At 36.8% G+C, this 15793-nt stretch overlaps 1 protein-coding gene across 2 annotated transcripts in view; it reads right to left on the bottom strand.

Annotated features, from left to right (window-relative positions):
* OLFM3 (olfactomedin 3) overlaps positions 1 to 15793 on the bottom strand; it is a gene marked incomplete at both ends in the record, with an annotated part of 191081 nt that overhangs the window by 6870 nt on the left and 168418 nt on the right. The window lies entirely within an intron of this gene.

The following is a 15793-nucleotide window of genomic DNA, read 5'->3' as shown; positions in this document are numbered from 1 at the left end:
AACCACCCAGGTGTCCCTAAATTATTATTTTAAAAGCCAAAATAGTTATAAAAACTTAATTAAAAAAGCAAAAATTGCGTTTGTGTATTGCTTATGGAAAGGTTTTTAAATGCCATGCTTCCTTGCAGGTCTAGGAAGTAGGTGGAAATTAAAGATTGAAATAGTCTCCAGAAATGAAAGCTGTGAGTATTCTGAATTTTAATTTGGCTTCAGTCCTGTAAGGACTAGATTGAAATTATCTTCTTTAAATTTCCATCTCTGTCTTACAGTTGACATGACAATCTCTTTCCTTTTAATTGTTTCAACCTTAAAAAAATTAGAATCCTTACTACAAATTACGTTTACCAGTTATTTCATAGAGGTGTTAAGAAAAGCTAATAGGTGATTACATTTGTTGGTACACGTGTAGGAGCTATACTAAGAGATATTATGCATATGATTCAAGTAGAAATGCTGTACATTTTAAAATTTTCAAAATTGTGACTATGACCTAGGAAAAATATGCCCCACTTTGCATAGGAAGAAAAATTAGTCTAAAATTTCTTGAAAAATACCTTATCTTTATTTCTTAACAGTTTTATTGAAAGTTGTATATAACATTATTCTTGCATCTTCTCAATTGTTTCTTCCTTATATTTGCCCTTTTTTACTTGGTGCAATTTGGCTTTTTATTCAAGGATCTTTTGTGGTTTTTATCCAATTTTAATGTGGTGATAACCATTTTGCTAGGGTAGATGTCCACACGGGGAGCTGGGCCATTTGCCTTCTCCCACTGTACTCATCGAGTGTCAATGAAGACATCTTTTGTCCTGTAAACCTGGGCTACTTTGCAAATTTGCTGACCTTTGTAGTGTCCTCACCCAACCTGCAGTTTATCATCTTTTCATGTGGGCATACATTGAACGTTGTACTTCTGTCTGAGATTTTGGAAAGAAAGGAAGACATACTCTTCCTGTAGATGTGAGAAGGTGCATGACAATGCCTTTTACAGTTCTTGCTCGAGTCAGAAGTCACAGAGGGACTGAATTTCATTTTGGCCACTGGCCAATTTCAGGGATGACCACAAAAGGAAAGAGTGAACTTATCTTTTAACGATGAATGAACTTTTGAAAAAAAGACACCTGGCATCTCAGAAGTCAGTTAAAACTAATTCTGAATTTAGATCAATATAAGGTCTCAATAAGAAACATAAACATAATGGAATATTCATTTCCATAACACTTTATATGCAGAGGAAATGACCAAATGGAAACAAAGGAAGAAATTATAGTGACCTCAGGTTGTTTACGGGCACTGAAAGTGAATGGAGATTTTGTAGTCATGGAGTTGGACTTTAACACTTTAGACGGCCAGACTCTACAATTCAAACTCAAAATGAGATTTTTAACCTTCTTTATGAGCCAAGCCAGCTCCTCTAATATAGATAGTATCCATTGCCCCAAGGCCGAAGCACAGTTTGGACACAGCAAGAACACGCAAAGCCCATATTTGCCTCCAATAAGTGCATATTTCAAGTGTTGATTCATTTTATGGGTGTGAGTGAGTGTCTGGACTTGGTTTATGTAACATAACGTTAATATGAATTGAGTTGGATGGATTGGTTAAAACCTGTACAAGAACTATATTTGGGACTAGGAATTGTGCCATGAATCTCATATAATCAACATTTCCAAAAACTGACAGCACATCAGTCGCTTGAGGTGTCTTGGCTTCTGTGGTGTTTGGATATAACCCAGCATTGTATCCATATGGCAGAGGGATACTGCTGAGCTTAGATCACTTAGACTAGGAATTAAGACAGAATTTACAAGAGGGCTTAAAAGCTTGTGACATCTAAACTAAAAATGACTTTGCTTTCTCCTTGTAGCAATGGACATTTTCTCTGAAATACACTAGAGGGTAAAACCAATTCTTTTTGTTTTTGTTTTTGTTTTTTTTTTTTTTTTTGACAGAGAAAGATCACAAGTAGGTAGAGAGGCAGGCAGAGAGAGAGGGGGAAGGACACTCCCTGCTGAGCAGAGAGCCTAATGACGGGCTCGATCCCAGGACCCTGAGATCATGACCTGAGCCGAAGGCAGAGGCTTAACCCACTGAGCCACCCAGGCGTGCCCTCTGCCTTTTTTTGTAAAACCAATTCTTAATATTTAAATGTAAAATGATTCATTTATTCACTTAACAACCATTTACTGAGTACGTATGTACCAATATTGTGCTAGGTGCTGGGAATACAAGGGGAACAGGGAGATAAAATAGGCCCATGTGTTGTACCTTCTCAAAGTACTATTGCTTATCCTTTCCATTTCTTCTTTTTTTCTTCTTTTTTATTTTTGAATCAACTGACAAAGAAAATTAAGTGAAGAAGTGATTTCAGACCAAAACTATATTGAGAGAAGAAGGATGTAGCGTTGAGTGCACAGAATATCTCTTAATATTATATAAAAATTATAGAAATTCAGCCCTGAGTACTAAAATATATAAGCACCTCTCCCATTAAAACAGCCTACTTAGCTAACCTGAAATTTAATCTCATTTTAAACCATATTTGCATTTATTCTGCAAAACATACTTAAATTGTCAAACCTAGAAAGAAACAAGCAAATTCAACTAATTTCTCATGTTTAATTTTCTATAAAAAATGAATGTGAGGAAGCACCAAGGTGGCTCAGTCAGTTAAACATCTGCCTTCAGCTCAGGTCATATCCCCGGGGTCCTGGTATAAAGCTTTGCTTCAGGCTCCCTTCTCCATGGGGAGTCTGCTTCTCCTTCTCCCTCTGCCTTTGCCTCCCCTCTCCCCTGCTCCTGCTCTCTGAAATAAATAAATAAAATGTTAAAAGAGAAAATGAACGTGAGTGTCGAGGAAGGACATATTTAGCAAATGTATTTCTTTTTTTTTTAATTTTTTAAGATTTTTTATTTATTTCACACAGAGAGAGATCACAAGTAGGCAAAGAGGCAGGCAGAGAGAGAGGGGGGAGCAGCCTCCCCGCTGAGCAGAGAGCCCGATGTGGGGGCTCGATCCCAGGACCCTGGGATCATGACCTGAGCCGAAGGCAGAGGCTTAACCCACTGAGCCACCCAGGCACCCCTAGCAAATGCATTTCTTATTAGATCTCACTGATTTGGTTTTGCATATGTGTCTTATTTGTAGTTGTCCTGAGTGTGTGAAGGAAACTTATCTCTATAATCTGGTAAATCAATATAATTTTGCAAACTTTAACTCTGAGATTTCAGTGAATGTTTTTGTTTCTGTTTTTGTTCTGTGAATGAATTTTTAATGTAACCCATTAAATGTAAACCATTTTAAAAATATGCGTGTGGGGTACCGGGTGGCTCAGTTGAGCGTCCAACTCTTGATTTAAGCTCAGGTCATGATCTCAGGGTTGTCAGATGGAGCCCTGCATCAGGTTTTGCACTGGACACGAAGCCTGCTTGAGATTCTTTCTCACCCCTGCCCCTCCCCGCAATGGCTCATACTCACTCAATCTCACTCTCTAAAAATATTTTTAAATGATGCATGTGAAACTATGTGAGCTCTGGTTCCAAATAAAGATATTTTATATGTAGTCTCTGACCAGAGAGATTCCTGTGAATGTTTATGAACTTTGTGTTTTGCATTCTTTGATTCTTCTATGTGATTCCTCTCTCTATCATTTTCTTCCCTGTCTGTCACTCATTAGCTATCTCCCATCTGGCCAGTGACTCATAATGTGCAATGCCAGCCTTTGTCTTCCTCGCACCACCCTGGATTTGACCTTGACCCCATAACTTTCCACCCCACAGTGAAATTCTTTGAGTAAACCAAAATTTATAGCATTAATAACTTGAAGTGAAAAAATTATAATGGCTCAAAGTATTAAGAATTTCAAATAATAACATCTTAAATGAGTCATTTATTCATTGACTCATTTATTCATTTCATTATTCATTAATTCATCAAGCTAAGATTTAATGAGCATCAAGTACTGTTCTATGTACTAGAATTGCAATGGTAAGCAAAACATGACACTTTTTTTCTGGTGAAGCTTCCATTTTGAAGAAAGGGGATAAGAGAAAGAAATAAGCAAACAAGGCAATATATCATGTAGGAAAAATTTTAATGCAGATTATTTAAGTAGAATAATTTGAAGGTGACCTGGGGGAGGCACTGCTTTAGATTGGGTGAGTAGGAAGGACCTCTAAAAAAGGGTAATATTTAATCTGAGAGCTAATTGCCAAGAAGTCAACCATGGAACCTAAGTTGAAGGGAAGGACATTCAGGCAGTGGATCAGTTGGATGGCAGCATCTTAGATCTGGAGCGGGGGGTGGGGGGAGCAGGGAGGTGGTGGGGGTTGGGAGCGGGTTGGTGGTAGGGGTAGGGTGGTCATTCCTGACTGTCTGGACATGGATCCTAATTCTATCACTTACTCTCTGGGGATCTTGAACAGTTTTTAACCTCCCAGTGTCTCATGAGTAACAATAGTAATAATACCTATTTCACAGGGTTATTGGGAAAATTAAGAAATACATATAACTTAATAAATGTTAGCTGTTATCACTGTTCTTACAAAGGTCCTATTATCTGGATATGCTTGGTGAGTTAACACACAAAGAAATTAAAAAAAAAAAAAAAAAGCCAGTGTGTCTAGAGCACACTTGGAAAAGTAGACAAGGTTAGAGAGGTGGTCCAAAAGATGAAGCTATGTAAAGTCAGAGTATTTGGATTTCATTCTAGGTATGATGCAAAGCTATCCGAGAATTTTAAGAAGACAGGGGAGTGATAGAATGTGAGTGATACATTTTAAAAAGATCACTCGAGGTAGCATATGGAAATTAATTCCAGAGGGAATACAGTAAAGGCAGAAAGACCAGTTAAGAGATTATCACATTGATCCAGGTGAGGGATGATGGAAGTGGTGATAGGGATGGAAAATAGATGGTTTGGGTTATGTTTTTTGGGATAAAGTTCATAGGACTGGCTTCAGAATAGATGTTAGAATGGAAAGTAAAAAGAGGAATTGAAGAAAACCTTAAGTTAAAATAATAGTCCAAGATAATATCCAAATTTTGGCTTGTTTAGCTAGGAAGATTGTATTGCCATTTACTCACAGGAAGTGACTGAAGAAGGAACGGATTTGGGAGAAAAGATCAAGAATTCAGTATAGATTATTTTAAGTTGTTCATGACTGGTTTGCATGCCAGTGGAGGTGTAAAGAAGATAGTATAAAAATCTAGGGAGCATAGACACCCTTTTGAGATGAGTTTTAACAGTCTAGGGAAAGCCAGAGGCTAAAATTGCCTTAGAGGGAGGACATATAGAGAAAAGAGAAAAGCATTTATAACAGAACTGTGGGGCATGGCGACCCAGTAGAAGAGCTCAAAAGAAGCTACAGAAAGGACCTAAAAATAGTGTAGTGTTAAGGAAACACACACACACACACACACACACACACACACACACACACACAGCCTTTTAAGAGGATGAAGCACTGAATTGTGAGGAATGCCACTGAGATCTCTAATAAGCTCACAGAAATGATCATGGAAGTTAGCAGCAAGAAGTCCCTGGTGATCACAAGAATCAAATGAAGACAGTGTTAGGAACAGATGCTGGATCACCGTTGGTTTTGAAGACTGTAAATTAAAGCAGCAGCTATAGGAGATTCTTTCAAAGGAGAAAAGGAGATGAGGGTAGAGAAATAAAGGGTCATGGGAAATTTTTACCATTGTGCAGGTGTCATTAAGAAAAGCTTGTTTGCCTTTGGGAATAATCTAGTAGAGAGGGGAGATGGGAAAGAGAATAATTAAATAAATGAACCCCATGAGTAGATGGTAATCTATTTAGGAACTGAGTAACCATGCCTCTATCTATCTTTTTATACACTTTTTTTGGGGGTGGTGGAGAGGTGTCTTTGTTTTTATTCCCACAAATTCTCAGACGTTTTCCAAGGAAATGTTTCTGTGGTATATTCCATCAAGGTTAGAATGCTGAGGTGGGTGTTAGTAGATCTGGTTCCTAATCTAAGCTACAGCATTAAATCATCATGTAAAATTGGATAATGCACTTACTCTCTGGGATGGGATTTTCTCATCTCAAAGATGGAAGTTCTGAAACTTGTCATTTTCTTAGTCTAATTAAGGTGACACTGAGTGGATAGGGCACGCACAAACTTTCATGTGTTGCTGGGAAGAAAGTGGTATTTGTGGTTGTGGTAAAACATGGGGTAATCACGGTCATCATCATCATCTGCTCTTATTCTTGGGAAACCAAAAGCAGGGCTGTCAATGTTGCTTTCTTCCCATTTGAAGTTTATCTGCTAAGTATTTATTTGATTCCAAGCTAAAATGCATCTTGGTAAGTGAAATTGGTAAAATTAAAGGTGCAAGGATTTGTAAGCAACTGGCTGCTTTTTAAATTATAATTTTACAGATATTAGTGTTAAGTGAACCACAGATATTTTCAGATTCTGATGGAATACAGAAATCATAAAAATAAAGTAAAATAAACAATAGAAGTCATTTCTATTGCTTGGCTCCCGAAAACTAGTTTTTCTTCAAATAAATCATTATCTTTCTTACTTCACTCTCACTTTTAGTGAGGACAAAGGCAGACAGAAAGGATAATTTCCCCAAATGCCTGGAAGACAAATGTTCTTGCAAAAGTGGATGGCAAAGAAGGAAGTTAAGATACTTGCTTCATTGATTTTCTCCTGCTATGCGCCTCTGTCTACAGTGAGGCACAGAAGAATGTTAGTATTTTATAATATATTGATTGTGTATATTCAGAAAATATACTGAAGGGATAGTTTAGGAAAGTGACCGTTTTATTTTCTGATGACTTTCAGACAATAAACTTTTTTACAATCAGTTGCAATTCATATTTATCAATCAGTAGCTCAGGAAAACATATCATTTGGGATTCAGCAGATTTGTTGTTTGGATCAATGAAGCACAAAAACCATCTGTCTTTTGTTTATATCTTCAATATATAATTGTATCTTGTAATATCCTGGACTAACAGCTTCTGGATTTAAATCCTAAGGCCATGCCCATATAAGTAAATGAAATGGAGTAGTGACTATCTTTATGACAGAATGTTATTTCTTTTTACTTAAGGCCATTGGAGAACTCATGTAGCAAGAAGTAGATACGATTTGATCTTTAAAGTCTCTTAAAACTACTGAAAATAAGTTTGTCTCTACCATACATAGTGAATTCTAGTAAAGTATAGTAAAATCTATGTATATTACTTAAAATTTTATTTGTATCTTTAGTCTTGACATTTACACTACCAAGAGAAAGGTGATGGTAATGATGGATACAATTGATTATTGGTTAGGGCACTAGATTGAGTTTTCGGCGGGTGTCTCGTAAATAAGGCCAAGAATAATATGTTTCTAAATATCTGTGCTTTTCCAAAATTAAGTTTCAAATTTATTAATTTGTTATAATTAGCATTTTATGACATATAGCATGTGTATAGTTCTGTATATTCAAAAGTACAATGATTAGGTAGTTGAGAAAAGTGACCTTTTTATTTCTCTTGATTTGAAAATTTTAAAATCATCTTAACTTTTTTGGGATAGAGCTTATATTATGAGTATATGTTTAAGGAGAAGCCTATTTAACATCCAGATTGAATGGAGCGAATTGTATTACGAAATCGCAAATATTTTGGCAATTCATGGTTACATCTGAAAGCATAATTTTTATATATATATAAATATAAAATATAAATATAAAATATAAATATTTATTATATAAATATTATTTATATATTTATATTTATATATATTTATATATTTATATAAATATTTTATATAAATACAAAAACATAATTTTGGAAAATTTATATATATATATATAAAATATTTTATTTATTTATTTGATAGACAGAGATCACAAGTAGGAAGAAGAAGCAGGCTCCCTGGTGAGCAGAGAGCCCAATGCAGGGCTCAATCCCAGGACCCTGGGATCATGACCTGGGCCAAAGGCAGAGGCTTTAACCCACTGAGCCACCCAGGCACCCCTCTTCTTAAAAGTCTTAACATTTAGTTGTAATCTAGGAAAATGTAGGACATAAAAAGGAAGATAGATAAATAAATCAATTTATGGTAAAATATACCAATTACCTAAAAATGTGATAAAATAATGAGGGTTTGAGGATTCTGGAAGAATGAGTCATCACCAAGTACTTGGATACTGGAGCAATTGCATTCTGTATTACAGTCTAGAATTTTAGGGAAAGTAGGACTGTCTTTGTTAAATAACTCATCTGAGGTTCTTCTCAATTTAATTTGTGGGGTTATTCTTGTAAATTTCCCCTATTAAATTTCCACTTTAAATCTCACTTTACTCCACTGCAGGCACACAGTTTGACTTTCCTATTAATTTCTGCTTTCACTGAGATTTTCAGTGTCTCTTGTTCTAAGTGCTAGGTAGAACCAAATATCATGTGTTTTGTAATGAAATGTTGCATTGCCATTGAAGAGAGGACAGATAGCAACAATAACAAAGGTTAAGGAAGGCTGTGTTTTTATTGTCTTTTTTTTTTTCTCCAAAGAGTTTCGACTTCGTAAAAGATAAGACATTCCATATTTGACCATCATGATCTTAGGGTCATGAGATAGTGCCCTATGTCAGTCTCCGTGCTCAGTGCAGAGTCTGCTTAAGACTCTCTCTCCCTGGGTGCCTGGGTGGCTCAGTGGGTTAAGCTTCTGCCTTCAGCTCAGGTCATGATCTCAGAGCCCTGCATTGGGCTCTCTGCTCAGCAGGGAACCTGCTTCCCCCCCATCTCTGCCTGCCCCTCTGCCTACTTGTGATCTCTCTTGCTCTGTCAAGTAAGTAAATAAAATCTTTAAAAAACAAAAAAAAAGACTCCCTCTCTCTCTACCCCTACCCCTTCTCTCTATCTCTGTCTCTCTCAAATAAATAAAATAAATCTTTTAAAAAATATTTGCTCTCAAATATTTGACACTGTTTAAAAAGTTTCAAATTTTAAAAAAATTATTTAAATTTAAAATTAAATTTAAAATTAAAATTTTAAATTAAATTTTTAAAATTAAATTTAAAATTAAAAATTTTAATAAGTTTTAAAAAATATTTGCTCTAACTATTTGACACTAAGTTTTACCTACTACGTTTCAGGTGTTTTATGATAATCTTCAAGAATTCAACTGGAATAAGACATAGATGTTCCCTGACCTCTCAGAGAAGGGACATCTTATCTTTAAGGGGGTGAAAATTTAAAAAAATTTAAAGAAGCAAATGGGAATTTTCTGAAAAGTGTGCCAAGTTTCATGGAGAGTGGGGTGGGGGACTCTGGGAGACTGTATCGGGGTAGCCAACCACACATAGGAGCAATCAGAGAAGGCTCTATAGGAAAGTTGATGTCTGGTGTGTAAAATGCAAAATCATTAGAATTTGGATAGGTAAGGTGGAAGAATGTTCCATTATGGGGTAGAAGGTCAGTGTCCAGCCAAGAAAGCATGCATGACCGAGGAACTGAAAGATTAGAATGGCTAAAGCTTATGGTGAGTACATGATGAGAACTTGTGAGAAAAGGGCTGGAGAATTAGGCAGATTCCATGTCATCAAGACAGACCATGAAAAGCTATTTGGATTTAATTTTAAAAGAAAATAATTTAAACATAGGTGTAATATGATTCGATTTGCATTTGGAAAAGACCATTTTAAACAGCTCATGTAGTGGAGAGGGAATGACTCTAGGTAAAGGGCAGTGGGTAAGAGGCCCACTGCAGTCACCCAAATGAGAGATGATGAATGATGATCTGGGTTAGGGTGGTGGAAGTGAGGCAGCAGAAAAGAGGTGGTTTTAAGAGACTGGTTGGAGGGAGAAATGATATGAGTGCATATGAATGGGGTTTAGGGAAGGATAAAAAAGACTGTCTAGCTCCTTTCTTTCTATAGTAAAAAAGAAAGAAATCTGGGGATGAAATCTGCCTGTGAATTCAGAAGGAACTTGGGTTTACAGATGCTGCCTCCAACGTGTACCTTTGGTAAATTAAACTCTCTGAGCAGAAATTGCCCATAATCATGGCCAATCCAGAGTTCTTTCAGTGGTTAGAACAGATACATGTAAGACAGCTGGCATAGTGCTTGTCAAAACAGTAGGCCATCAGTATTGCTATAGTGATCTACTTTTGTGCTCATTTTTGCCACTAAAATGCAAACTTCTTAACAGTAGAGGGAGACAGTGTGCTGCTCATCTTTGTATCACCCAATACCTACCAGAATGCCGGCACATATTGGAGAGTCAATTAGTATTTGTTGAATGAGCAAATAAGACTATTATACACAGACAATTTGGTTTCCCTTTTAAAATTTCATTTGGCATAAACATGCCAGTAATCCAAATTTCGTACTTGTGACCAAAACTTGTGACCTTCAAAATTTTTTTTTAATTTTTTTTAAGATTTTATTTGTATATTTGACGGAGAGAGGGAGAGAGAGAGAGAAAGAGAGAGAGTGAGAGCACAAGCAGGGGGAGCAGCAGAGGGAGAGGGAGAAGCAGGCTCCCCGCTGAGCAGGGAGCCCGATGTACTATATATAGATATATACAGGGCTCATTCCACCCCAGGACCCTGGGATTACTGCTTGAGTCAAAGGCAGACGCTTAACTGACTGAGCCATGCAGGCGCAGATTTAGATTTTAGATTTTAGATTTTAAAATCTAAATTTAAGATTTAGATTTTAGATTTTAAAATCATGCAGATTTTAGATTTTAGATTTGAGTGCTACGAGTGCTACGGCCATTCCGTTTGAACATGAAGCCTCAAAACTGTTACTAGAAAGACATATCCTGAGCACCTGAGCACCTGAGCACCTGAGCATCCTGAGCACTAGATAGCACCACACAGTTGCCCTAAAATAGAACTAACTTGAGAGAGTGGAGGGAAGGGGACTGGAAAGCCTGATTGTAATCTACATTAAACATCTATTGATGCTTTCAGGATGTGCGTGAGACTTTTAACTGTGCTTCTTTCAGCAAATTCTCACATGCATTTAATTATACTTCACATGTCTAGAAATGGGATATTTAATGAAGCACATGGGACTTTATCCTGTTTCTCACAGGAGAAAATTAAGCAGTTAGGAAAGAGCATTACTGTACCTCATTCAGGCCCACTAGGGTGCATCCTTATTAAAACCTTTTTTTCTTTCCCTAATTTCTGTTTTCTCCAAAGCCGTAATTCTCTGGTAGAAATACGCTGAATAGTGCCCTAGTGCTCTCAGTGACTTGTGATTCCTTTAACGCCTTCCTTTTTGGGAGTAACTTAGACCTTGCAGGCAATGAGGCTAGTTTGTTTTTTAGTGTCTTAAAATTTATGTGATGTGCATCTTCCCTAAAAGCAAATTCACTGAAAAGGTGAGCGGAAATGCATTCATCATTGTTGCAATTTGATTCTCTTGCCCCAATCCATTTCTGCCCTCTGCTAATTGGTTGTGTGTGTTGAGAGGCTTTTGTGAAGATTGAAGATGCCGTTGATGGATGAGCCTTCCTGCTCCTGTTACTATATTGAGGATACCATGATTATTCAATGTCCCTGTATAGATCCAAAGAGCAGAGAAGCTGGATTTTAGATGCTTTGGAACATTGAGCCCCTCGTGTTTTTTTTTTCTGTTTGTTTGTTTTGCTTTGTTTTTCTATCTATCTCCTATTAATGGTCCTGATGTTGATTAACATTTGTTTTCTGAGTCCATGTGTTCTGATATTTTGATAACTGGGCAGTTAATAGGAAGCATGGAGTTTAAAGGGTTCTGAGAGATAATGTCATCCAATCTTTATTTAAAGTTCCAGGAAATGTAAGTACAAAATAGTATTAGACTATTAACTTATAAGTTAATAGCTTAAGTTAATAACTTAATAGCTCCCAATCATGTGTTTGTGTTTTCTTCTGCAAATACATGTTTCAGATACTTCCTTTCAAGCTGGAATGATTTTTAAAAAAGGATGATATGAAGATTCCTTTATTTATTTTTTTACAGGGACCATGTAACTTCATACTTCATGGCATTAAGGCTGTCTGTCTCTATCTGGACATGTGCTTTACCTTGTAATTAATGGTTGTGATCCTGCTGATAAATACTTTCTCTGCTTAGGAGACTATCAGTAAGTCGTTCTGATTGTTCTGTAGATCTGTTGTGATAGAGAAAAGTACCCAGTTTTGGGGACAAACAGCATAAATAAGTTATAGTCATTGTGGCACTAGCCTCTCTACTACGTAAGTAGAGATCTCAGAGCTACTAATAATCTAGGAAAGAGTTTATAACATGTCTGAGTTATTTCTAATCTCTTGTAAGGTCATATCAATTAACTCAAATAGCAACCATCTCATTAAATAAGAAAGTTGAATACTATTTTATTGCTGTTAGATATTTGCATTAGTGGCAAGGTTTTATTTTTGATTAGTTAAGATAAAATTAAATATTAACTAGTTAACGTAGTTAATTTGAAAGTTATGTTCTTTCAAACTTTGCTGTTCCTGGGGGCAAATTAGTAAAAAGAACCTTTGAAGTTAAAAAATATATATATCGTGGATCACTGTCCTAAGGCCTCAGGGCATCATGGAAACATTATCCATGGTTCAGTAAGAAGGAATAGGATGAATTTGTGTCCACTTAAATTAATCCCCTTTGTCCCAAATATCATTTTCAATATTGAAGGAGGCTGTGTGTGGGAGAGTTATATGTGGACTGAACAAAAAACCAAAATGGGATTGTGAAAGAGCTGAAAGGAGTGTAGATTTCATTTCCAAACTGCGACGTTATTTCTAGCTGAGTCAACTCAGAGATAATATGTGTTAGAAGTGAAATTCATTTCTAAAGTTAAGCAAATTCCAAGAATTTTCCATGCTAGTCCCTCAAAAACCTGACTGGCACACTTTAAGTTTCAAGGTATTTATTAGCTAGAACTACTCTTTTGCCTGTCCATCCTTTTGTAGAGTGTAGGTGTACTTAGCAGATATATCTGGTCTCAGTGTACAAAGTTTAGGCCTGGGTTTATTGTGAGTTGCTAGGAATGACTGAATATATTAATTCTCAGAATCTGGAGTGATTCATCTGTAACAAACAGACCTCTTCTAAAGTTAAGTCAGAGTCCTACACAGACCAATCCTATGCACTGTCATTTACAGAAAATCTGTAATCAAATATTTTATGAGCTACTAAAAATGCATCTGGATTTTTCTTGTAACCCCCAAAGTAATTTAGATAGTGAGGGCACTCAATTCTTGGACTGAGATTTTCTTATCTGGTTTGGTGGAGACATCATCTGGCAAGCTATGTAATTAGTATGTGCATTACACTACAGGCATTTTTTTTTTAAAGATTTTTTATTTATTTATTTGACAGACAGAGATCACAAGTAGGCAGAGAGGCAGGCAGAGAGAGAGGGGGAAGCAGGCTCCCCGCTGAGCAGAGAGCCCGATGTGGGGCTCGATCCCAGGACCCTGGGATCATGACCTGAGCCGAAGGCAGAAGCTTTAACCCACAGAGCCACCCAGGCACCCTGGCGTTTTTTGATTTAAAAATAAAATATAACAGAATTCACTTATGTCAGTAATATTTTACCTATTGGTATTAGCAATAAACTTCATAATATTAATTATAAAAGAATAGCATATAAGGAGGTATTTAAGTGTTATATCAGATAAATAATCCCTCCTTTGCTTAGTCAATCCTGTGCCACCTGACTCAAATATGTGGCTAAGAGAGCTTTTTTTGTTTTTTCCAAATAAGACTTGAAATAGCTATTGTTTATTTTGTTGAAAGTTAGAAGTCGTTACCATATGGCTCCTTATGGAATTAATTTATTTGGCAAATATTTATTAACTTTTCTTTGTCAGGCAGTTTTCCAGGCATTGAGGGAATACAAGGTTGAAAGGGAGTGTCACAGATATTGTTCTTGTTCTGGTGGAAAAAAAATCTAGAAGGCGGCTATCCAGTTACACATGTAGTGGTAATGAAGCATGAAAAGTCCAGTCATGGGTGCCTGGGTGACTCAGTGGGTTAAGTCTCTGCCTTCGGGCTCAGGTCATGATCAGGGTCCGGGGATCAAGTCCTGCATCGGGCTCTCTGCTCAACAGGGAGCCTGCTTCCTCCTCTCTCTCTGCCTGCCTCTCTGCTTACTTCTTGTGATCTCTCTCTGTCAAATAAATAAATAAAATCTTAAAAAAAAAAAAAAAAAAAAAGAAAAGTCCAGTCATTGGTGAAATATCAGGGTTTGGGAGCAGCCAGCTGGGATACATAGTATACATAGGGAGCTTAATGAAGGATTCTGGCCAAGACATGATATTTAAACTGAGACCTGAAGGAGAAATGGGAGTTTGTCTCATGAGACCAGTGAACATGTGTTGACACAGAAAGGATAAACGGGAAAGAGCATTTCAGGAGAAGGGACAAGCATCTCAACACTGCCCTGGGATGAGAAAGTGTAGAACACACATGACTGGGGTGTAGCATGTGAGGGGAGGAGTGGCAGGACCTGAGGGGAGAAGTAGGGCTGCATATGGAGGGCCTCATAAGTTGTGGGCTATATCCTAGGCTTTTCAGCTGTGCAGATTAATTTCAGATTTATGCTTCAGATAAATGCCTTTGGCCATAATGTGTGCAATGGGTGAAAAGTGCAAGAATAGGAGTCGTGGAATCTACTGGAGTCATGATTGTTAGAAAAAGAGTTATAGGTGAAAAAGTGTGGGCCTTGACTGATGAGGAATAAGAACTGGGGATGCCTGTATAAGCATTTGGCTTTAGGGTTTATGTTAATTGCCTTCTGAGTAATTGTGTCAGAATCTCTAGGAAATCTTGGATTGACCTCAGTGGGGCCTCTGATCTGGTGATTCCCCAAATTGTTTTGAATTGTACTAAATATAATGTTTTGTATATTCACTCTCTTTTTCATTTGGATTGCATTTGTAGAATAATCCTTAAAGTATGCATCAGCCATCTAAACTTTAAGTGTTTGTATCTATTCCTTGAAGTTGTCTTTACTAGAAATTATCTTTTTCAACTCCTTTATCTCTCTTTTTAGTTTATTTTCTATTCCAGATAAGTTTATCTTTCCACAGAGGGAACACTTTTCTATGGTATTTCCTTGACCTCCCTGACATGTCCCTTCATGTCAACAACTAAAATACTGTTCCTAAATGATCTAACAATGCCTCCTCATTCAATTTGTGACCATGTATTTACTTTGCATTAAATTATAGCCTAGTGCCATGATGATTTCAGTTGAGTAATTAACTCATAGATGAAGTGAAGGAGTTTGGAAACTTAGACCAGGTTGAACCACACATTTCAGGACTCAGGAACTGGAGTCCATATCCCATGTCATATGCTTGACCCCTTGCAGAGTAGCGAATCTATATTTGAATAGGTGCCTCCTTTTAATTTCTTGTGTGGATCAGAACTGCTAGCTGATGGTAATTCCCTATAGTAGAGGAATTGTTTTTGTCTGATTTAATGACTGCTATTTCATATTTGGTCCCAAGGTAACTACATTTTTCCCAGCCTCTAACTTTCTCCACTAATAAAAATGCCTTGTCTCCCTTTTAGCCAAGTAATGATTGACCATCACATATTATCTGTCTGTAGTAACTTATTGCCATTATTGTAGCCAATAGAATTGTCCGTATTATTTCAAGCCACCAAATGGTAACAGGGTGCTGTGAAAATTAGGCAGTCATTAATCAAATAGCACTGATTATACAGGCGTGCTTAAGGCGTTAAGGAATACTTACACTGAGAAAGCAGACATTGGTTTCTCTATAATTAGATATTCATGACTGCAAAATG

This window comes from Martes martes (assembly GCF_963455335.1).
Source record: "Martes martes genome assembly, chromosome: 4".
NCBI lineage: Eukaryota > Metazoa > Chordata > Mammalia > Carnivora > Mustelidae > Martes > Martes martes.
Note: the sequence above shows the minus strand (reverse complement) of the source record. Positions and strands in the feature narration are given on the sequence as shown.